We start from the raw sequence: 24,582 nt of genomic DNA on the forward strand, positions 1-24,582 counted from the left end.
TTGAGCTCTTCATGCACAACAGGATGTTTGTATTTTGATAAAGTGTCATCTGGAATATTATCTAAATCATCAGGGAAGCCTTCTCCTCAGTAGAACCTTATTGTGTTGACAAGTTAAGGAAATGCAGACTGTAAGAGGGATTAAATTCTCCACTAAATTGGGAAGCAGGGCAGTTAGGGTGTCTGCAATGCAATGTCCCATACTGAGCAGAAAGATGTGGCTTATACGCTCCCAATCTATCATGCACACTAAGTTCCAAATTTCTGTTGTACCTCCAATCATGAGATGTAAACAAAGGTTGAAGATATTTAAATAGTAAAACCTCTGGTATCCAGCAACTATGGGGATTGGTAGATACTAGATATGCAAGTTTTCCAGTAGCTTGAGACTCACTGTTACATTGCCTAACTAATACACCTGCATTAAGAATAAACAGTTTAAAAGGCAAGAAAAAATATTCTGTACTTGCACTGAACAAACTTCACTTGCATGAATATATAAACCTTAAAGAATTTTATTTTATTTTCAGTTACATTATTTGAAAACATTTCACCATCACAGGTTCCTCCCCCTCCACGGAGCCACCTGAAAGTCAAACAATAACATTATACATAATTAATGCCCCCCCACCCCATTTACAGATAAAGTCGTACTAATATACTAATAAAGATAAAATTACTGACAAGGGATTAGGATACATTCGAAGAGAGTCATCCCAATGGTGAGAGGCATCAACCAGCTCTTCATCGTGGGGAGAGCCATTTTATACAAATGTAACTTCATTCAAACAGCTGCTATGAGCAAAGCACAATTAAAGCACTCTGCTGGGCTCCCATCTTCACCAAAGATTTATGTATAAATACAGAGATCATTTACTTTTACAATTTTAAACTTTTGTTTAAATTTTAATTAATTTATTTATTTTCCTCAATTTTTTTTTGCCAATTGCTTGAATTCTGGATAACAGAGTTTTTACTGTATATTTAAGTTCAAACCACATTTTTTATTACTATTCCGAAAGAAGAATAGCTGCTGGAAACTTGAAAAAAATAAAGATTTTAATGCTTAGATAGGCAATGCATTTTGGTGCAGATTTTGTTGGATCTTGCTGGAATTCTGTGCGGAATTAGTGAAGTTACCATTGTACGGGTCTATGTGAATTTAGAAGCTTGACCTTCCGGCCAAGTTTGGCCTGCAGTTTTCTGCCACCATCTTCCACTGGACTTCAGGAAGCATAACAATGCAGCAGGAGCTTTGCCTTGGCACCATTATTAGTGTAGCAGTTAGTGCAGTGCTGTTACAGCGCCAGTGACCAGGGTTCACATCTGGCACTGTCTGTAAGAAGTCTGTACATTCTTCCCATGTCTGCATGAGTTTACCTCCAGGTGCTCCGATTTTCTCCCACCCTTCAAAATGTACGGGGGTTGTAGTCAATTGGGTGTAATTAGACAGCATTGGCGTGTGGGCCAAAGGACCTGTTACTATGCTGTATGTCAAAATTTAAATTTAAATTTTATATTTATATGTGCTGGAGAACCTACTGTTAACTGATCTGGCCCTGGGATCACAGGCCATTTGGGCCACTTAAACAGAATTTTTACGGCCGAGGATGAATAGTAAAAACAATTGAAAACATAAGAGCAATTGATTGGGCAATCGAGTTCAAGTCTAAGACAAAAGGATTGAAAAAGGAGAGACTCAGCAGATAGCAGTAAATTAGGTAATCATGTTCAACAGTTGAAGGGCAATTGAGGTCAAAGTGAGGGACTGTGTAGCGGAGTGGTCATCGAGAGAGTAGTCATCGTCTGAGTCAGAGTAGAAAGGCTCAATGGGCTTTGGTGAATAGGGGCTGAGGTGGTGGTGCAGGAGTTGAAGTAAGAAAGGCCACCCTATTTGAGGAACAAAAATGATTCAGCAGGTAGGCACAGGTAAGGGCACATTTTAGATAATCATATTTTTTTCCTCTAGTCATAAACAGTGGGAAAAGCAGCCAAGGCAGGAGAATGTTCCTCTTGCAGAATGTGGGTCATCAGGGAAGCCAGCAGTATGGCTGACGACTTCACCTGAGAGAATTGCATCCAGATTAAGCTCTTGACAAGCAGAGTTAAGAAATTGGAGCTGGAGTTGGATGAACTCCGGATCATTTGAGAGGCAGGGGGGGGGGGGGGGGGGGGTTGGACAGGCAGGAGTTACAGGGACACTATCACACCTGGGAGGCAGGAGGAGGATAGATGGGTGACAGTCAGAAAAGGGAAAGGCAGGCAGTGCAGGGCACCCCTATGGCTTATCCCCTCAGTAACAAGAATACAATTTTGGATACCGTTGGGGGAATGACCTACCAGGGACAGGTCACGGTGATCAGGTCTCTGGCTGGGAGCCTGGTCCTGTAGCTAAGAAAGGAAGAGAGAAGAAGAGAGCTGTAGTGATAGCAGATTGCATAGTTGGCAGGACAGGTAAGAGGTTCTGTGGAAGAGGTCGAGTATCCCGATGGTATGTTGCCTCACTGATGCTAGGGTCTGAGATATCTCAGATCAAGTTCACGGCATTCTCAGGAGGGAGGGTGAGCAGCCAGATGTCATTGTCCATATAGTGACGAATGACGTGGGAAGGAAAGGTGAGGAGGTCCTGCAAGGGAGTTAGGCACTAAGTTGAAGGACAGGACCTCCAAGGTTGTGATCACAGGATTGCTACCATGCCACATACTCGTGAAGTTAGAAATAGGAGGTTAATGCAGCTTAACATGTGTCTAAAGACATGGTGCAGGAGGAAGGTCTCAGGTTTCTGGATCATTGGGCTCTCTTCCAGGGAAGGTGGGACATGTTCTGACAGGACAGTTTGCATCTGAACTGGGGGGGGGATTAATATCCTTGTGGGAAGGTTTGCAAGGTTCTCTCAGGTGAAGTCGTCAGTCATACAGCTGGGTTCCCTGATGACCCACATTCTGCAAGAGGAACATTCTCCTGACTTGGCAGCTATTCCCAATGTTTATGACTAGAGGAAAAAAAATGCTTCAGTGGGTTTAAACTAGATTTACAGGGGGATGGGAACCAGAGTGCCAGACCAGATAGTGGAGATGAAGAGGGAAAAGATGACGTAAAGATTGCATGTAACATTAGAAGTCAATGGGTTGTATGTGGCGGATGTGTTCTCAAGTGCATATATTTAAAGGCAAGGAGTATTGTAGGAAAGGCAGATGAGCTTAGAGGCTGTGCCTCAGGAATTGGTGCAGGGACCATTATTGTTTTTCATTTATATCAATAATCTGGATGATAATGTGGTCATTTGATCAGCAAGTTTGCACATGACACTAAGATTAGAGGCATTGTGGACAGCGAGGAGGGTTTTCAGAACTTGCAAAGGGATCTGGAGCAGCTGGAAAAAATGGGCAGAAAAATGGCAGATGGAATGTAATGCAGACAAGTGTGAGGTGTTGCATTTTGGAAGGAAAAACCAAGAAAGGACATACACAGTAAACAGTAGGACACTGAGAAGAGAGGGATCTGGGAATACAGTTACATAATTCCACGAAAATGATGTCACAGGTAGATGGGGTTGTAAACAGAGCTTTTGGCATATTGGCCTTCATAAATCAAAATATTGAGTATAGAAGTTGATATGTTATATAAGATATTTTTGAGGCCAAATCTGGAGTATTGTGTGCAATTTTGGTCACCTAACTACAGGGTGTTATCAATAAGATAGAAAGAGTGCAGAGAAGATTTACTAGGATGTTGTCCGGACTTCAGGAACTGAAGGCAAAGGTTAAACAGGTTATTCCCTGAAGCATAGAAGAATGAGCAGAGATTTGATAGAGGTATTTAAAATTATGAGGGGAATAGACAGAGTAAATGTAGATAGGCTTTTTCCATTGAGGGTAGGTGAGATACAAACTAGTGGACATCGGTTAAGATTGAAAAGGGAAAAGTTTAAGGGGAACATGAGGGGGAACTTGTTCATACAGAGAGTGGTGGAGTGTGGAACGAGCTGTCAGCTGAAGTTGAGAACATGGGGTCAATTTTAACATTTAAGAGGAATTTGGATAGGTACATGGATGGGAGAGGTCTGGAGAGCTATGGACTGCAGGTCAGTGGGACAAGGCAAAAAAATGTTTTGGTCAAATTAGTGGTTCTAATAATTACAACACTGGCATTATATTTTTAACTAAAAGTTTTTTTTCACTTTTATAGTTTCTAACTTTCTAAATTGATTATAGTTTGTAATTGTTTCTGAATGTCAGGAATATTCAAAAGTATTGGAAAAGCCTTCAAAGTTTAATAACAGGCAAAGGTTTTCCCTCGAGTTGCAAGGATGGAAACTTGTTCAGGCCCTCCCACATCTCTCAGCCATGTCAGTTAAGATCCCAGTCCAATGCAGCGCCTGATAGCCGACTCCAGCAAGGTGTCAGCCAGAAGGTTAATTTTACAAATATGGACATGGGTAATTGAGATAATTCAGTACAAATGCACTGATGAGCCTGACACGGCAATACTTGACCCATGACTTCACAGATCAGAAGCAAACTGAATGAAATCTTACCTGGGATGGCTTCCTCCAGAATTAGGTGGATATTTTTATTCACTATAATGAACTCAATTCTATGTGCTGGTCTTTCAATAACTTGGGCAAATGTGTATATGCAAATGCTTGATTACCTGCTTTAGAGATTAAAAATATAGCATTTCAAATATTTAATAAATAAAACCTTTAACTCTGCACTACGCTATAAAAAAATATAGACAATATAATTGTTGATGCATCACAGCAGCCTGTTTGGAAATTATTATTCATAAACCTTATTTAAATTATACCTTTATATGTCATGTTACAGCTGTTTGCTGCCCTATTGACATTTAATTCATACAAATAATGAGAGACATCAAGTTTTTCCACCATAATGCTGTCTCCAGTTATAGCCATTGTTTATGACGATCTCTTATTTAGAACAGAAAAAGATATTTGCTTAGGCCAGCTACATGCTCATTACTAAGAAATCTAGGTGAAAAAAAATCATATAGACTTATAATCAGGTTTTCGTTTTGGGGAGTTCAACTTAGTTTGAAGTTCATTTTCCACAAATACCTTTTCATTAAGTTGTGCATTATTTTATGAGGTTTACAAATCTGGAATAATTTACAAGTAACAAGTAAGGTGGATTGCTTGGCTTTCTCAATGAACTGAAAAGTTACAGAACTACCATATATTTCCGAATATACATTGAATCGTGAAACCCAAAAAAAACTCTCAAAAAATGGGGGTCGACTTGTACGCTGGATATACTTTTGAGACCTTAAATTCAGCTCAAAATTCAGTCCATGCCGGTCCGGCGTACGAGTCAACCCTTGAAAAACCAAAAAAAAAATGACTGTGAGATTTTTATCCTCTATCATCGTTTGAAAACAAAAGCACATTTAGAACTCTTCAAAATCACTCTCGCTATCAGCTTATGAGGCAAAGATGGCGGCAAGCACATCCATACTCTCGCTGGTTTAAACGGTCATCATATGGGTCTCAGACTATTTCAGCTTCATTGTCAATGTCCCACAATAAATGATCTTCCGTGCCATCAATTGCACAAGAGATAGCACACTTTTTAAACAATTTTATCACAGTCTCTAGTTTAACTTTGTCCCATGCCTTGAGCACAAAGTTTCACAGCATATCAAGTGATGCAGCATGCATTGCCCCACCTTTTGTAAACAACATTATGCACTCAACATCCATGTATTCCAGTCCTCGCTCACACGGCCTTTGAATGGCTTGTTCAAGCAGACATTGAAGGTTGCAATAGAGATGTCAGGACCACAGCCATATAAGTATAATGTAGTGCTAATCTACTTTTAGCATTCTCAGTTAAATGGCTATGAAACATATCCCAGACCAGCAAACTCCATTCTTTGTGTAAATCTCCTGGACACCTGTCCACATATTGTCTATCCATAGTTTTATACCATTTTTATCCATTCATCCTTTTTCAATAAAATTTACAAAAAATACCTGCAGGGAATTTTATTTTATGTTTAATTTTGCATTTGAAGATTACCATGGATCTTAACTTGTCCCGTTGGCCACGCATGATAACACCATGGTACACCTGCTCTTTTCGTGGCCTGTACTTCTGGCTTGCACAGTTTTAACACCTTTTCATTCCACTGTTGCCTATCATGTCAATATTCATGGGGGCTTTGTCCACGTCTTCGATATTTGCCAATACAAACTGATGTTTCCAACGGTTCTGCATTTTTAAACTGATGAAAACTTACAACTTTATGATCAAGATCTTTTGGTAGTTTCTAGGCAATTTTTGTTTTTTGGCGTAATACCAGATTTTTCCTGTTCAAGAAATGGTCGCAACAGCCTACAGTAGCCTCAAATCATCACCGAAGTCTGCCCGCTGCAGTGCAAATTTATTATTTTATTTTGGGTGATCATGTAGCAATCTTGCCTCTGTTCACGTATCCATTCTGCAACATGATTTTCCACCTCTGGCCAATGAGTCATTCCTCTTCTCATCGAACATTGCCTTTTTGGTATTTTTCTTAAAGTCTCTTCATTCTTCCTCCAATCTCTTACCAATTTCTCATATACATCAAATTTTCTTGCAACAGAGTAGTTGTTGGTTTTCTTGCCATTTCTATACCTTTTAACTTAAAACTCACTTCATACTTTCATCATGAGTTGCGTTGTGTCATGGACCCTCCATGATAACAATCACCTCCAGCCAACACCCAGCAGATCAATCCGCGCAATCTTTTTTTAAAATCTTTTTTTTCTAAAAAAAAAACAATTTAACTGTCGCTGCATCTGCAGGTTCCTCTCCTTCACACTGAGCCACCTTCTCGCCCGCCGGGACGACTCACCTCTCAATCCGTGCAATCTTTGAGGGTTGATGTATGCACCGGTCAGTGGCCCATCTCAGACATGGCAATCTTTGGGGATCGACTTACACGCCAGTCAATGGGCAAACTCAGGCATCCAGAACATTGGGGTCAACTTATACTTCGGATATACCATAAAACCCTTAAAATTAGGCTGAAAAATGGGGGTTGACTTATATGCTGGTCGACTTATAAGCCAAAATACACAGTATTTCCAAGATTGATTACAAACTGACCCTGCTTCAGTACTGGAAGTGCTCCATCAGTTCAGTAAAATTTAATGCTAAGGGGATCAATTATTTTGTTTCCAGTGTTAGATGTGAGTAGAATGTTTGTTCATTTGTGCATTTGCAACATCTTTGCCCAACTGCCCAAGTAAGACATGGGATGTATTTCTGGTTTAATGGATAAAGCACAATAGGGGAGGGCTAGTCTCATATCTTATCAGCCAAGCCAAGATCCCAAGATTAGTCAAAGTAATTTGTTCATTGTGAGTCCATCCCCTAAATTGTGTTGGTGTGAGCAGAAGAGACTAAGAAGTGGACCAAAAGGAAAATAAATGATAAATAAATAAATACTAACAAGGGTGAATGTAACTGCAACTAATACTGTTGCCATGGGACAATTAATTGGCAAAACTAAAGATTAACAAAATAATTGTAGAGGCAGGAAATGATTTTTTTTGCCATTTGAAAGAATGGCGTAACATTGAAATCCTTTGCTCCCTGGGATAGTTACAAGAGAGTTTTATTGCATTATGTCCAGGACATCCAGACAGGATAGTCTACCATACTGTTTCATATTTACTTTTGACTGGCTTATGCCAAATCTTCAATCATATATCAAGTTTAGAGTTAAATCTCATAACTGAGTAGTGTGAAAAAACAAATAGATAAATACTGACTCCATATGCTGCAAAGAGGGAAAGGAGTAGAATGTCCATGAAAATACAGAGATTAAAATTCACGAGGTGATACAAAATATCATCTCTCCACAGAAGCTATCTGAACTACTGAGTGTATTCAGCATTTTCTTTACACCAATTTCCAGCAGCTGCTTTCTAACATATATAACAGTTCCAATATGTCTGCTTCATTTATCTCCTTCTGTTTACACTCCCTGAGACAGACCAACTATTATTAACAAGCCTAAACTGGGTTTGAAAAGTAACAGCAACTGTCAAGTCCATTCAAATGCTTTGTCAATGCAGTTATAGGTTGGATGATGGTGGTAGCTTCACAATAAACATGGTGGTAGGAAACTATGAAAAGGTGTCAAAGTAAGGTAGCCCTTCTAATTCTCTTCTTGGCCCTTGCAGAAAATGCAGATGAGGACGATTGTTGTACATATTAGATCAATTCAGAGGATCACTGGCCTTGATTTTCAGTAAGCATTGTTGGTGGAAGATCTAAGCTTGGTTCAAAGCAGGTGGAAGTTCAGTAGGGTTTCATATAGGCAGCACTCCCAGAGAAGATCCTGTAGCACATCAATGAATTGTTGAGCACCAAACACTAAAACATTGTCAAACACTGGCCAAATGACACCACTTTTAAACTGCTGTCACAGAATCAAATTGCAGCCAAGCAAGAGCTTGTTTGGATCAGCATGCCTCTGCAGCTGTTGGTTCTAACTGGTGCTGTCTCTTCATTTCCCTGCCCTCTTCCTGCAAACATTTCTGGTTTTTTTTTACTGCTCACACTTTTAAACGATGTTATTGTTTCAGTCACCTTTTGTTAAAAAAATAATCCGAACTGATAACTAATAAAATAAACATTTCAAGCTATGATAACCCTGCTTTAAATGTAGGGAATGAAGTTCTTATGAGTGCAGTTACTAATATGTTTTAAACTCCATGATGTGTTGGTGTCTTATATCACATTCAGAAAACATACGATTTGAAATTGTTCTCACTGATATCAGTAACAAAGCATGTCATGAAGGGTTCAGTGGAATTCATTTCAATGGATTTGTATTACAGACACAATTGATTTCCAACATGCTATTTAAGGAATGTGTATCAATAATTATTGATTTCATGCTGGAAAGTTTGAAATTGCAAAAGTATTATAATTAATGGAATAGACAGTCCAGAGAGAGAGTGCACAAACCAGACATCTCACTCCCACAGCATAGTGTCTGGATTAGGCCTTCTAATCCCAGGAGCAGGTTGGTTGCCGAATCTCATCATTGAGGTATATGGACCAGCTACTTATCCTTCTCAATTTACAATTCAATTTCCACTGAGACATTCACTCCTGTTCTTTTCACCTGATTGTTTTTTTTGTTAATGCTTCATCAAAATGCAATTTAACAGTAATAATACAGTAAATTTCTGCAGTTTGCTCAAATATATGACATCAATTTCATATTTCATTTCCATAAATGACTCCAACAGAGAAATATGTTCATGAATAGTTCAAGTGGTTAAGTGGCTCATGACAACAAGTACCCATGACCATGGCCAGACTTTGACAACTGAAGGGCTGTATTGGCCATCGTCCAGTCAAAATGTGTAAAGATGGTTGTCCAGAGACAATGGGCAAGAATAATCAGTTTCTTGTGTAACAAGTACGCTATCTAGTGGAGAAACTGGGATATTAATTAAATTTTGAGTTAGAATTGCAATTGAAAAAATCCTAATGTAATATAACCATATCCAGTGGAGAATCACTTGTAATTAAGTAAACAAATAACAGCACACAGGTAGTTAGCACAACATGTGTTGGATAAAGGGACTTCTCATTGGTTGCTAAAGGCTGCAATTATTAAAATGAAAGGATCAGGGTAAACCACAGAAGATTCATGATTTGTGGTTTGCGGAGTTTGTTCAATGTTGATGTGGCAATGCATTTTCATTTTCCTGGAGGAAAGAAGTTATTGCGGCTTCAACTGCAACAAAACCATCTTCAATGTTTAAACTCTTTTGTCTGTAGATTTGATTTCTCATATACATTTGTGTAAACATGTGTTGTGCAGTCTGTATTTTTTGGCTAATTTATATTTTTAAAGACAATGTTATAGGTTTGTTCTAATTTCATACTAGGAAGAAGTCCTCTGTAAAGAATGTAATTCTTAAAAGGCAACCAAGAAAGAGAATGCACAAATCAAACACCTCAAAAGGTAAAAGATCAATTTCCACTGGCAGAAAGATTCATAACTAAAGGGAAGATATGATTACTTGGTTGAAGCACCACAGGAAATTGAAGAAACTATATTTCATTCAACAATTGTTGGGGGTCTGGAGCTCAGTAGCTGAAAAATTATAATCGCATTTAAAATAGTACCTAGGCACTTGAAGAGCCAATAAACTGCAGTGGTGCTAATTAAAAAGTGGGAATTCTTCCCATCAATGGACATGATGGACCAAAAAGCTTCCTTGTGAACTGTATATCGCTATGTTTCCATAAGCAAACAGATCGCCTTTTTAATATCAAACATTGATGGATCATTCCCAGATGCAACAATCCTCTTTTGCTTTTCACATTGAGCTCATCTAAGATAGAAAATCGGGCAAAAGACAGCACTAGTATAGCGTATCCTCCATCTTTGCTAGAATGGGTTATGTGGTCATTATGAGTAGATCTTAAATCCACATTCTTTTCAACCAGAATTAAATATGTTAAAATTCAGCAAAGCTAGACTTTTATCTTTAGCTGTTGGTTCTAATTGCTTTGCTGTGCCCTTCCTCTCTGTTATCATTTCCTGAAATGCTGCACAAGATATACACATCTTCATGTCACAGCTTTTATGTTCCTTAGCATGTATTTTTGCTCTCTAACTGCCCTTGTATCACAACCTTTATATTCCTGTTTTTATTCTCTCTCTGACTGCTCTCATTAACCTATCAACTGGTTAATGGCATCTGTATCTTATCCCCATCACAATCCTGATCTCACCATATCAGAGATATTTGATTTGTTTGAACAATTCCTCCTCCAGCCTCTCCATCAATTAAAATTTGTTTTCTTTCCTACACAGCTCTGAAGAAGTGTCTTCAACCTGAAATGTTATCTGTTTTTCTTTCCGCAGATACTTCTTGACCTGTTGAGCACTTCCACCATTTTGTGTATTTATTTCAGATTTCCAGCAAATGATGATTTTTTTTTCATAGTCGGAGCAAGAAGGGTTGAAATCTTAAGTACAGAATAATGGCTGCACCGAAAGAGATAGGGCAAGTGGGGAGGAGGCAGATCTAAAAAGCGTTTGGAGAGCATTAAAAGATTAAGAGTTGAAGAAATTCTTGGAGAAGGCAATGAATCTCTAATTTTCTAACCAGGATGTTTGTGTAATCATGAGTATTTTAAAAGGAAGCAGTTACATTTTTGAAAGATTTCAGGGGCGGAGGGGGAGTCACAGAGGAGAAGATGAGGGCCGATCAGTCCAATCACATTAAATGGTGGGGCAGGTTTGAAGGACCAAGAGGTCTTCTCCAGCTCCTAAATTCTTACATTGGCCTTGAGACTGAGGTGCATTCATCACTGTGCTGAAAATTCATAAAAAGAATTAATAGAAATTCAATCACACAGCTTAAAAATCCAATCCTCCACATTATGGAACTTTATCTGAAAACTGACCTGTACATGCAGTTGGGCACTGAAGGATCAATCACACTCACGGACTCACTGCAAATGACTGACTAATGGTCAAAGACCATTGGGTATATTTGAAAATATCAATCAACAATCAACACAAAAACCAAAAGCAAAAAAAAAAAACTACAAATGCTGGAAATCCAAAATGAAAACAGAAAGTGCGGGAAACACTTAGCAATTCAGGGGTTGCACAGTTAGCGTAGTGCTTAGTACAAGTTGTTACGGAATCAGCGACCTGGGTTCGAATGCAGCACTGTCTGTAAGGAGTTTGCATGTCCTCCCCATGTCGGGGTGCATTTCCTCTGGGTCCTCTGGTTTCCCCTCACCCCTTCAAAACATTGTAGATCAATTGGGTGTAATTGGGCGGTTTGGGCTCATGGGCCGAAAGGGCCTGTTACCATGCTGAATGTCTAAATTTTTTTTAAAAATCAGACAATACCTGTAGAAAGCGAGAGAGAGGGTCGGAATTAAAGTTTCAAGTGGAAGATATTTCATCACTCCTGAAGAAGGATTCAGACCCTAAATGTTGGTTGTCTTTTACTTTTGATGGATGCTGCATGACCTGCTGAATTTCTCCAACTTTGTGTACTCCTCTAGACCCTATCATCTGCAGATTTTCTTGTTCACCACATATTACATCAGAACTGATGACAGGTCATTTGATAAGAAATGTTAACTGTTTCTTTTTCATTGATGCTGCCTGAATTGCTTTTCTGTGCTTATTCTACATTTAAAGTTAATGCTATCAAATTCTAATGTGTCACATTAGTGAAAGTCTGCTGCTTATTGTTTTAATAATCCACCCTGATCTGATTCAAAAGATCTTGAATTAGGCAGAAGGGCAACTCTTTCAATCATGCAACTGTTTCCATGACCTTTAATCATATTACACCGGGATCACTTGACCAACATTTTCTTTTGCTGATGTTCTGAGTGCTCACCTCAGTTCAAGTTTACTATCACGTATCAAAAATGCAATGATAGAGGTTGTTTTGTGAGCAGAACAGTTAGACATCTCCTATAGAGTACAACAAGTAAAACACAGAACAACAATAGAAGAATCAAGAGTTACAGAGAGAACTCAGATGGTCCGGAGCAAAGGCAACATAATTTTCCTATTTTAGGGTTTATTCAGGAATCTAATAATATATAACATATAACAATTTACAGTTCGGAAACAGGCCATATCAGCCCTTCTAGTCTGCACCGATCTACATGACTCTCATGATGAGAAATAATTTGTTTTTGGAATATGGTGGTACATGACCTTACATTTGTGAATATTTTTCCTGAAAGGAGGTGGGTGAGGGGAGTATGGTTAGGGTGAGACGAGCTTTTTAATATACTTTTTCAGGGCAACGGGAGATATAGAGGGAAGGGGGTATGTGTGATGGCCTGAGCCACATTTCCTTGACATCATCAAGAGGCACATGGTGGCTAAACCAGTCAAATATGCTGCAAAAAAGAAAACTATTTGAAGTTATGGTCCACAATGGAATCTTCCTCTTCTTAGGTCTTAAACCTGGTGGGAGATGTTGAAGGACATTGACCCTGAAGACCTGGGATTCATGTACATGTTCAAATGTTACTCCCCTACCTCCTCACATTGAGCTGGCACAGGTCCACTACACAACATAGCGTTCACACGCTAAAGAATTTCTACCGCAAAGTAAATGAGATATTAAACTGGAATCACTTGTGCCTGAGGGGAAACGAAAAGCTGCCAAATTATTTTTGCATGCTAAAACTAGTATGGACTTCATAACATGGCAGAAACATTCTCATGGATGAATGCATGATCAGAAGCGCAGACAGAAAGATGTTCTGGACATGGTGGAATATATCAACCCAACAGGCGTGAGGTACTGGCATATACCAATTCCAGCCTGACACAATGTTGAAAGTTGACTTACAAGCAGGTCTGGATGCGATTGGGCTTAATTATCATAACATCAGGTAAACAAACAAAAACAAAAAATTACAACCCTACTAAGCCTCCAGTGACAAGGTACAACTGTGATGCCCACAGAACTGTTATCAATAAAGGTGACTACACACTTGTGTATTCTCTTCCTTATCCAAACTGTAATAATCATAGTTAAACTTATTCTGCTGGAGGAACTCAGCGGGTCAAGTAGATCTTTGAATGGTTGACACTTGGAGCTGAGTCCCTACATTGAGACCGGAGTAATGAAGGAGAAACCAGTGTAAAGAAGGCAGGGTGGAAAGGTGAGGCAGGGGCCCCTGTGTGGGATTGGTAAACTAGGTAGAGGTGAAACAAGATGGACAGAGGCAGTAGATTGTCAGATGCCAGAGAAAAAGCACTTTCAGGTGGCCAAAATACCCCAATGTAAAGCCGTATATTATACCCCATGCAGCTGTCAGGAGGGCACCTGAAAATGCAGGAGGCACTTGCGAAGCGCACTTTGTAACCCTCCTCTAGGAGGGATAATCACCGGAGCACTGAAGTTCCCCTAGGCACCTGAATGCAGCCGCCTGAAAGCAGCTGCTAAGGAGATGACAATCAGTTGGTGAGCACCTAACAGCCTCTCTCCCCACTACCCCTGCCCCCCCCCCCCCACCACCCCCCCCCCCCCCGCCATGTGGGTCATCAGGGCTGTGGTGGCCGGCACAGCAAACTGGTCGCCCCAGCGCTGACAGCCTGCACCGGCCACCCCAGCGCTGACAGCCTGTGCCAGCCGCTCCAACCATGACATCCCAAAGGGACAGGAGCTGGAGTGTGCTCCGAGGCGACTCCCATGCAACTGTCCCTTTCAGTTGGCCAGAGCTGCACTTTCAGTGCTGCCACCTGAAAGACCATTCCACAGGTCTGAATCCGCTTCTGCAGGCACATTCTTGGCAGAGAATGTACCTGAAAGTGACTATAGAAATAGAGATGCAAGAAAAACAAAAGGGTCAGCTGGAGAAAGATGAGTCACATAGGGTGGAGTGGGTGATTAAAATACAAAGGCTGCAGTGATGTAAACTGTTAAGAAGAGAAGGTGAGAATGATGCTGTAAAGAGACCAGATGGAACCGAAAGAGGGGAGGGGAGAAACATCCAATGAGGAGACTGGGGATGAGGATGGGTAAGGTGTGTGGCGGTGAATGGTAAAGAGGACAAAAAAGGGTGATGGAAAAGAGCAGGGGGTGCAGAAGAAGAGAGAGGGGACCATTACCTGAAATTAGAAAATTCTATGTTCCTACCATTAGGCTGTAGAAAGCACAGGTGGAATCTGAGGTGTTGCTCCTTTGGTTAACATTGGGCACTGCAGAAGGCCCACGACAGACATGTTTGTGTGAGAGGTGAAAAGGGAGTTGAAATGACATGCAACCAGGAGCTTAGGATGACCATTGCAGATGGAATGTAAATGCTTTGTGAAATGGTCCCCAAGTATGCACTTGGTCTCACCAATGTAGAGGAGACTACATCAGGAGCACTGAATGCAATAGGTTAGAGGAGATGCTTGTGAATCTTGCTCTCATGTGGAAGGGTTGTATAGAACCCTGGATTGTTGTGAGGGAGAAGATGTAAAAGCAAGTATTGCACCTCCTTCGTTTGCAGGGGAAAGTACTGTACCAGGGTCATTGAGAGGTGGTTGGGAAGGGATGAGTAGAAAAGGGAATCATAGAGGGAGTGATTATGTAATAACCAATAGTTTGTACAGTCAGGACCTTCACAGTGGTTCACTATTTATTCTTCGTCCCTTAAATTTAATTTCCTCCTACTTGAATCTAGTTCATTCAGTTAGGGTCAGAGGTCTGGACATGCTCTAAATGATAAGGTGGGAGTCATGAAGGCACTGGGAAGTGCCAGAGTGCTGTCACTTTGTCATGAACTTCCACTGTGTTCTTTCTAGGATCTTCATGCCAGAAGTGGGCCTCAGTAATGTAAATCTGTGAAGAAGTATCTCAGAGACCTCTGCCCCAAACTTCCTGCAACAACATTAGTTATAGAAGAAAAACCGAGCGTCTGGATTTCAGAGCAGCTGTTTCATTGATATTACCTTTAAAGATAGGTTAGTGGCTGTGGAAGGGCTTTTAATGATTTTGTTAAAAAATTGTCAATTGTCTGAAAGTGTGCAGAAAATAATCCTACCACAATATAACCACATAAAATCTACTGGTACTTTTCTGGGCCATTAATGATGCCTTCCACTTGAATGATGCTGAAGCTTTGCAATTCTGGGAAGTGTCTGTGAAAATTCAGTAATTTATTACAATGGGTAATGTAATGAGCAGATTGTCCAATTTCTGGCCCTTTGGAGTGAAAATCTGGGGTTCTAACTACACCTGGATGAGGCCAGAAGGGCTTACCTAGTTTTTGAACTGCAGCCCATCAACAACTTGCAAAGAATTTGCATTCTTTTATATATTGTCTTTCTTATCATGTGTCATATTAAGAATTATGTGAAAGAATAAGTAAGGGTATGATACTAAAAGACAATAATGAAGATGGATTGGAGAGAAAGTGGCAAAGGTGGAGGAAAACCTTTTCAGGACATCCACAGTGTGCAAGGTTGTAATAATTGTCCAATTATAGTTGCCATTAATAAAATGTATATGAGCTTTTTCTCTTGGACCACAGCAATCATTGTGGTGAAGACAGGCCCATACAGATAGACCCCAACTTACGATGTCCTGACTTGCGATATTTCAAAGATCCAGTAGTCAGAATCAGGTTCTTTTGGTTTCAAGTTATGATGTTTCCCCACACTTGCGATACGCAGAACAGCTTAATTTGTGTAATAATAAAATTTTCAGAGTTTAAATAAAATTTTAATTAAAAATGGTTGCGTGTATTGCAGTAATTTTTTTTTCAGTTTAAATTGTGTTGTATAAAAATTTTTCAGCATTTAAATACAATGTAATTTTTTTAAAAAAGCAAGTAGGGGCACTAGAATTTTGAAACAGCCACAAATAAAGAAATACCAAGTCAAGTTTATGATAAAGAATCTCAGGGTTGTATATGATGTGATGTACCAAATGTACTGGATTCTCATCATCAATTTGAACTTTAACAAATGATCAGGGAAGAGGAGTCACGAGATGGAGTAGTGTCCGATTAGGAAAACCCAGCCCTCTCCAGGAAAATAGGAAAAAAGTTAGGAAAAAGCAAAGCCTAACAAAAATAAAATATAAGAAATAGAAGATAAAGATACAGAGAAGAGAAAGAAGATGGCTCCCAATAAGGAGAAAGTAAAAGCAACTGGAAAAAAAGAAGCAGAAAAGTCGCCGGAGAAGAGAGAAAAAGGCCTTACCTGCACGAAGGAACAGGACGCTGTGGTGGCGAGGAGCGCCCGACCCTTGAGATCAGTACCTGCCCTGCGGAGTCGTGACCCACCAGCCGGTGCACTACAAAAATGGCACTCGGAGCCAAACAAAGGTGCACAGTGCACAATCAAAGGAGAAAGAAGACACCGGCGGGAGGGGGGCTCAGCAGAGGAGCGGGCTGTCACAGAACAAACAGCTGAGGGATGCCCGACACCAGGGCGCTCAGCTGGAGGATGAGGAAGCCAGCAGAAGAGGGAGCGATGAAACAGATGAAGGAGACAGACGGAAGGATGACCGATAAGAAGATCGACGTCAGGAAGCACAACAGGTGAGCAGCCCAGGAGGGGAGGACCAGCAACAAGAGGTCCAGCAAGAAGAGGCCCAACAAAGAGATACAAGCAGCTCATCAGGAAAAACAGAAGAGATACAGACACAAAGAAGAGAAGAAGAAGATACAAACACAGATACAGACACAGAAGAAGAGGAAGACGAAGACCAAGATCTTCACAGAAATAGAAGGTAAAACTGATGGACAAAGAGAAATAAAAGGTAAAACCGATGAACAGAATATAGATAAAGTCTTTTTTGAAGAACAAATGCGATCACTAAAAGAATGGTTTTCATTAGAATTTAATGCAATTAAAAGGAAAATGAAAAGAACAGAAGATAAAATGCAAAGGTTAGAACGGGTAATGACAGAAATAGGGAAAAGAGTAGAGAGTGTGGAAGAGCAGGAAACAGCTGTAGAAATGGAAGTAAATTACTTAAGAGAAAAAGTGGAAGAAAGTGACAAAAAAATTAAAGAGACACAAGAGTTGTTATCTCAGAAAATAGATATGTTGGAAAATTATAGTAGGCGAAACAACATAAAAATAGTGGGACTGAAGGAGGGTGAAGAAGGCACAGACATGAAGGAATTTATAAATGGATGGATCCCGAAGGTCCTGGGAATGACAGAAATGCAGGAAGAAATGGAAATAGAAAAGGCACACAGAGCATTAGCTCCGAAACCACAGGCACATCAAAAACCAAGATCCATCTTAGTAAAATTTTTGAGATACACGACAAGAGAAAATATACTGGAATGGGCAAGGAATAAAGTTAGAGAAGATAATAAACCATTGAAATGCAAGGGTCAAAAAATATTTTTTTACCCAGACATAAGTTTTGAACTCTTAAAGAGGAGGAAGGAGCTTAATACAGTGAAATCGATTTTATGGAAAAAAGGTTACAAATTCATATTAAAACATCCAGCCATACTTAAAATATGTATACCTGGAGAGCAAAACAGACTGTTCTTGGATCCAGAGCAAGCGCAAGAATTCGCAGAACGTTTGCAGGAAAGGAGAAGAGATGTAACAAGAATGAAGAATGGTGATAAAGTATTTATAAACATGTAAAAACAAAGTATATGTAAAGAAAAAAGGGGGAAAACAGAAGGGAAGGAAGGGAGAAAGGGGAAAAAATAAGAAAGAGAGAGCTTTGTTATATGTGTAAAAAAAAGTGTTTTCTGGAGAGGGCTGAGTAGAGGGGGAATAACCGTCACTGCAAAATCAGTTGACGCTGTGAACAAGATCACAATCCAAATGAAAAGGGGAGTTGTGGTTGCCCGGCAAGGGATATGGGGCAACTCAGAGAGAAGTGGGGAGACTTTTGGGGTTAAGGTATTAGTGGGTGTGGGAACTGCGGGGATACTTTATGTTTTAAAGAGATGAAAATGGAGAAAAGGGGAATGGAGGTGGCAAAGAGGTGGAAAAGAATTGTATGCAAGATATAAGATGGCCATGTTGAACTATATGACTATAAACATTAATGGGATACATAACCAAATTAAAAGGAAGAGGCTACTAAATTTATTGAAGAAGGAAAAAATAATATAGCATTTGTGCAGGAAACACATCCAGCTGAAGCGGAGCATAATAAATTAAAGAGAGACTGGGTAGGACATGTAATGGCAGCATCCTATAATTCAAAAGCTAGAGGTGTAGACATACTAGTTAACAAAAATGTACCAATCAAAATAGAGGAGGAAATAATAGATCCAGCAGGGAGGTATGCAATGATAAAGTGTCAGATATACTCAGAATTTTGGAATTTGCTCAATATATATGCACATAATGAGGAGGATCAAAAGTTTATGCAGGATATTTTTTTGAAGATTGCAGACACACAAGGAAATATATTGATAGGAGGGGATTTTAACCTTAATTTGGACCCAGTGTTGGATAAAACTGGACAAAAGACAAGTAAAAAGAATAAAGTAGCCAAATTTATGGTTAAATCAATGCAGGAAATGAAACTTATGGATATATGGAGGAGGCAACACCCAAGAGAGAAGGAATTTTCATATTATTCAAGTAGGCACAAAACTTACTCAAGGATTGATATGTTTTTGTTGTCGGCCCATATTCAAGGGAGAGACAGGAAAACTGAGTATAAAGCTAGACTACTATCTGATCATTCACCCTATTATTAGCAATAGAACTGGAGGACATCCCACCAAGAACATATAGATGGAGGTTAAACTCCATGCTACTTAAAAGAGAGGAATTTAGGGAGTTTATTGAATGCCAAATTAAAACATATTTTGAAATAAACACAGCATCAGTGAAAGACAAATTTATATTATGGGACACAATGAAAGCCTTCATTAGAGGGCAGATAATAAGTTATGTGACTAAGATGAAAAAGGATTACAATCGGGAAATAGAGCAATTGGAAAGGGAGATAGTAAGTACAGAAAAGGAATGAGTAAAAAGGGATGATAAAACGAAAAGGAGAGAATTGGCGGACAAAAATATTAAATACGAAACATTACAAACGTACAAGGTGGAGAAGAACATAATGAAAACAAAGTAAAAGTATTACAAACTGGGAGAAAAAAAACACACAAAATATTAGCCTGGCAACTTAAAACAGAACAAGCTAAAAGAACGATACTGGTATCAAGGAAAAAGGACAAACAAATTACATATAATCCAACAGAGATTAATGAAAATTTTAAGGAATTTTATGAACAATTGTATCAAACTGAGAATGAGGAGAAAGATGACAAAATAGAGGAATTTTTAGCTAAAATTGAATTGCTGAAATTGCAAGAAGAGGAACAAAACAAATTGATAAAACCATTTGAAATAGAGGAAATACATTAAAAAAGCTGCCAAACAATAAAACACCAGGAGATGATGGATTTCCAATAGAATTCTATAAAACATTTAAAGAGTTATTAATTCCTCCTCTCCTGGAAGTAATGAACCAGATAGAAGAAACACAAAACTTGCCAGATTCATGTAAGACAGCAATAATTACAGTAATACCAAAGACAGGGAAAGATCCATTAACACCAGCATCATATAGACCAATATCTCTACTTAACTCAGGTTATAAGATAATAGCAAAACTATTAGCAAACAGATTGGCCGACTGTGTACCAAAAACTGTAAAACTAGATCAAACTGGATTTATTAAGAAAAGACGAACAACGGACAATATCTGTGTTTATTAACTTAATCCATGCAGTACAAGGAAATAAGACGCCAACAGTGGTGGTTGCCTTAGACGAAGAGAAAGCCTTTGACATGGTGGAATGGAATTATTTATTCAAAGTACTGCAGAGGTTCAACCTACCAGAGAAATATATGAACTGGATTAAAGCATTATATAAGGGACCATTGGTGAAGGTGACAGTAAATGGATATATATCAAACCAATTTAAATTAAACTTGATCAAATGTTAGAGAAATACAAAACCTGCAGATGCTGGAATCTTGACAAAAAACATTGATGGAGGAACTAAGCAGGCCAGGCAGCATCCATGGCTAGAAATGGCCAGTTAACATTCCAAATCAAAACTCTATTAAAATGAACATAAAAAGATTTAAGAATCAGAATTTATTGTCTTGAACAGGTCATAAAATTTGATGTTTTGTGGCAGCATCACAGTGAAGACATTCATATTATATCCATCTTACAACATTACTATCAATTAAAAAAATTAAAATAGTAGTGCACGAAAAGTAAGGCTGTGTCTTCAATTCATTGATTATTCAGGAATCTTATGGCAGTGGGGAAGAAGCTGTCCTTGTGCCGCTGAGTGCTCATCTTTAGGCTCTTGTACCTTTACCCTGATAGTAGCAAAATGAAGAGGGCATGGCCTGGGTGGTGGGGTCTTTGAGGATAGAGGGTGCTTTTTTAAGACACCACCTCATGTAGATGTCCTCGATGGAATTAAGTTTGGTGTCTGTGATGTTGCAGGGCAAGTTAACATCCATCTGGAGTTTATTCTTGACCTGAGAGTTGGCACCTCCATACCAGGCCACGATGCAACCAGCCAGAATGCTCTCCACAGTACATCTGCAGAAGTTTTCAAGAGTTTTCAGTGCCATACTGAATCTCCTCAGACACTCTACAAAGTATAGCTGCTGGCAAGCCTTCTTTGTGATAGTGTCAACTTGGAGGCTCCAGGACACATCCTCGGAGATGTTGACACCCAGAAATTTGAAGTTCTTGACTCTCTCCACTACTGAGCCCTCAGTGAGGACTGGATTATGTTCCACTGACTTCCTTCTGAAATCCACAATCATCTCCTTGGTTTTGCTAGCACTGAACGCAAGGTTGTGGTGTGACACCACTCAATGAGCTGATCTATCTCCCTCCTGTATGCTTCCTTATTGCCATTTGTGATTCTGCCAACAACTGTGATGTCATCAACACTCTTATATATGGCATTGGAATTGTGACTGGTCACACAGTCATGGGTGTATAATGTGTAGAGCAGTGAGCTAAGCATACATCCTTGGGGTGCGTCTGTTTTACAGTGAGGAGGAAATGCTTGCAATTCATATTGACTGTGGTCTTTCGATGAAAAAGTCATGGATCCAGTTGCAGGGTGGGGTACAGAAGCCTAGAGACTGTAGCTTCTTGACCAGCACTGAGGGAATAATGGTATTGAAGGCCGAGCTGTAGTCGATGAAGAGCAGCCATATGTATGAATAGCTGTTTTTGAGGTGATGCAGAGCTAAGTAGAGAGCCAGCAATATTGTATTTGCTGTGGAGCGATTTGACAATAGACCATCACAAGCTTCTCAAAGCATTTCATCACAGTAGAAGTCAGTGGAGTAATTGAGGCAGTATATTATATATTAACACACACACACACACACACACACACACACCCACCCACCCACCCACACACACACACACACACACCCACACACACACACCCACACACACACACACACACACACACACACGGAGCGACACCCAGAGGGAAAAACCACAAGGAAAGGGAAAAGGGAAGAATAGTTGGAAAAAAAAACTATGGAGTAGCTAAAGAAAAGATGAAAACAGTGGAATCAAATGGGGTGGGGGTTACCTAATATTAGAGAAATCAATGTTCATGGCATTGAATTTAAAGCTGTCAAGGAATAATATGGCACATTCCTCATGTTTACATTTGGCTTCATCCTGACAATGAATGAAATTGAGGACAGACATGACATTGTCAGAATGGTTGGGGGAGAAAAAATGGCTGGCTTCAGGAAACTTGCTTAGACCCACAAATAGAGCATAGGTGTTTGGCAAAGCAGTCATCCAATCTGCATTTGGTCTCACCAATATAGAAGAGGTCACACCTAGTACACTGAATGCACTAGCTTGGGTGGACCATGTGCATATAAAGCTCTGCCTCACCTAGAAGGTCTGTTTGTGGCCCTGGATGGAGGTGAGGGGAGAGAGGTGGGAAAAAGTTTTGCACTTTCTGCATTTACAGCGGAGTGCCCAAAGAGGTGGCCGGGTGGGTGGGGAGGGAAGAACGGACTCAGAAATTACAGTGAGAGTTAGGGGTGGAGAACGGAGTATGTAGCTGCTGGTGGCATAATGCAGAAGTGTCAGAGGTGGAAGCTGGTGGTGTGGAAAGTGAGGATTAAAGGGATTTGTAGAGCTCGTCGAAAGAACCAAAGACTTGTTGATCCAAACCAAGGCTTTTATTAGCAAAAGACAGGAGCTCTTCACAGGTGGCCGACCAGTCCGGAATGTTCCGACCTGGCTAGGGACACAACCCTTTAAGGCCCAGACAGTAGGAGTGGCTAAGCTCTCAGCCAATCGCTGTAAGCACAGTCATTACACTCTAGATACTGTAACTATACACATTGGTGATAGGTCTGTACTATCGCAGGACTCTATCCCAGTTCTGCTTGGGGTGGGGTAAGGGAAATCTTATTCCACTGTTTCCATTACTTCAACCATTCCTGTACTTAATTTTAATCTCCTCTCTCTCTCTCTCTCTCCTCTCTCTAACTCCACTTCCCCCTTCATAATGGTTTCTCCCTTTACCTTCTGTCCAATCACCTCTGGGCTTCTCCCCCAACTCTTTTTTCCTCCATATATGTAATTTCATCTTTTTATTTTAGTCTGGATAAAGGGTTTTGACTCAATGCTGACAACAATTTCTACCCATAGATGCTATCTGACCTGCTATGTTCTCTCAGCAATTATTTGGTTTGGTAAAATGATGCCTTGATACTGTATATCCAGGGCATTTGCTTCTGGCTCATGTTTTGAAGTGTAAAGGAAGGAGGGAGGCTAGAGCTGGATTGAAATTGGGGCAGAAGAGATGAGGTGAAGCATTGCAGAGCAAGTGAAATAGATGAGGACCGGAAATGCAAAGGGAATAATAAAAATAAAAGGATTATAGATACGATATGACAGCAAGGATCATGGAAAAGATGCAAGGTGATGATAGAGAGAGAAGATGACAAGGCAGATAAAGAAAATTATATTTAAATAATTGAGAATGATCACTAATGTTTTTGAATAGATATTATCAATCAATGTCAGTGTTCAGCTTTATGCTTAATCATCCTCTAAGCAGAGGAGAATTTAATCACCTGATCATTAATATGATAACTGAAGCTATTAGCTTTAGGCAACTTTTTGGTCACAGTCGAGGCTTTTCAAATAATTCAGTGAAGAGAAATGGAGAGAAAGCAAATGTCTGCTGAGCCTATTCCAGTAAATGGCATGATCTGAGTAAGTTAAAAAGGGAATTTGGACATGATGCCATCCTAGTGAGCACAAAATTTGGTTGATGTTCCTCCTCTCTAACTTGAAACATTGAGGAAAATTCTCAAGTCACTAGATTAAAAAAACTGCTAAAAATCAGAATTTCCTCCTACAGGTTGTAATGAGTAAAAAAACAATTCAAAATTTAAAACCGAGATTGTTATATTTTTATGCAAGGAAAATCTGAATATCAGAGTAGTAGAGAAGAACTGATTGGTCTACTCCCATTTATTTGTTCCATTTTAAGGATTGAATCTGATATTGTCTGATTTCCTATCTTATTAGATAATGTTAGCTTTCTCTCTGTGATGCAATAGTCTTATACTTGAGAATTTGACCGTCATGAAAAGTAATGGAGAGTGCATGTGGTGGGAAGAACAATGGAGTGGATGGAAGAAGGTCAGAGGTGGATTGGTGGATACCCTAACTCAGAAGCACTTTCCTTGTCCAAATAGCAGACGTCAGTCAGTTGTGCTTTTGGTGCCATCAGGAGACTTTCTATAGCTTTATCCAGAGCTGCAACTGCTTAAAAATAAGCTTTGAGGCTTGCATTCTTGTAGTATTGAAACACTTCTCTTGCCCTATCCTATGACAGAAATGTTTTTACTAAAATCACAGGGTTTGCAGACTTTCATGATGCACTCCATAGAAATGTAGGAGTTTGAAGCTGTTTCACAGAAATTTGATGGAGAAGTAGATTATGTAGGCTGAATGGAAATGGAAAAGAAGAAAGGAAACAGCAATTCCCCTGCTGATAAGATTCAAACGGAGGACAAAGAC

The 24,582-nt window shown here is 39.7% G+C and overlaps 1 protein-coding gene and 1 long non-coding RNA gene across 3 annotated transcripts in view; one reads left to right on the forward strand and one right to left on the reverse strand.

Annotated features, from left to right (window-relative positions):
* Positions 1–24,582, forward strand: part of rspo3 (R-spondin 3) — an 83,890-nt gene that overhangs the window by 53,853 nt on the left and 5,455 nt on the right. Inside the window, exon 5 of one of the 2 annotated variants that reach the window (XR_011340622.1) lies at positions 9,919–9,995. The exons of the other annotated variant lie outside the window; for it this stretch is intronic. The gene's annotated coding sequence lies outside the window, so the exon portion shown is untranslated. The remainder of the gene's footprint in view (positions 1–9,918; positions 9,996–24,582) is intronic. 2 annotated transcript variants of the gene reach the window in all.
* Positions 20,222–20,583, reverse strand: LOC138737689 (uncharacterized). The gene is made up of 2 exons (XR_011341149.1): positions 20,491–20,583; positions 20,222–20,363 (listed from the first exon to the last, which is right to left on the reverse strand). It is a non-coding gene; the product is annotated as an uncharacterized lncRNA (long non-coding RNA).

This window comes from Narcine bancroftii, chromosome 6 (assembly GCF_036971445.1).
Source record: "Narcine bancroftii isolate sNarBan1 chromosome 6, sNarBan1.hap1, whole genome shotgun sequence".
Lineage (NCBI taxonomy): Eukaryota > Metazoa > Chordata > Chondrichthyes > Torpediniformes > Narcinidae > Narcine > Narcine bancroftii.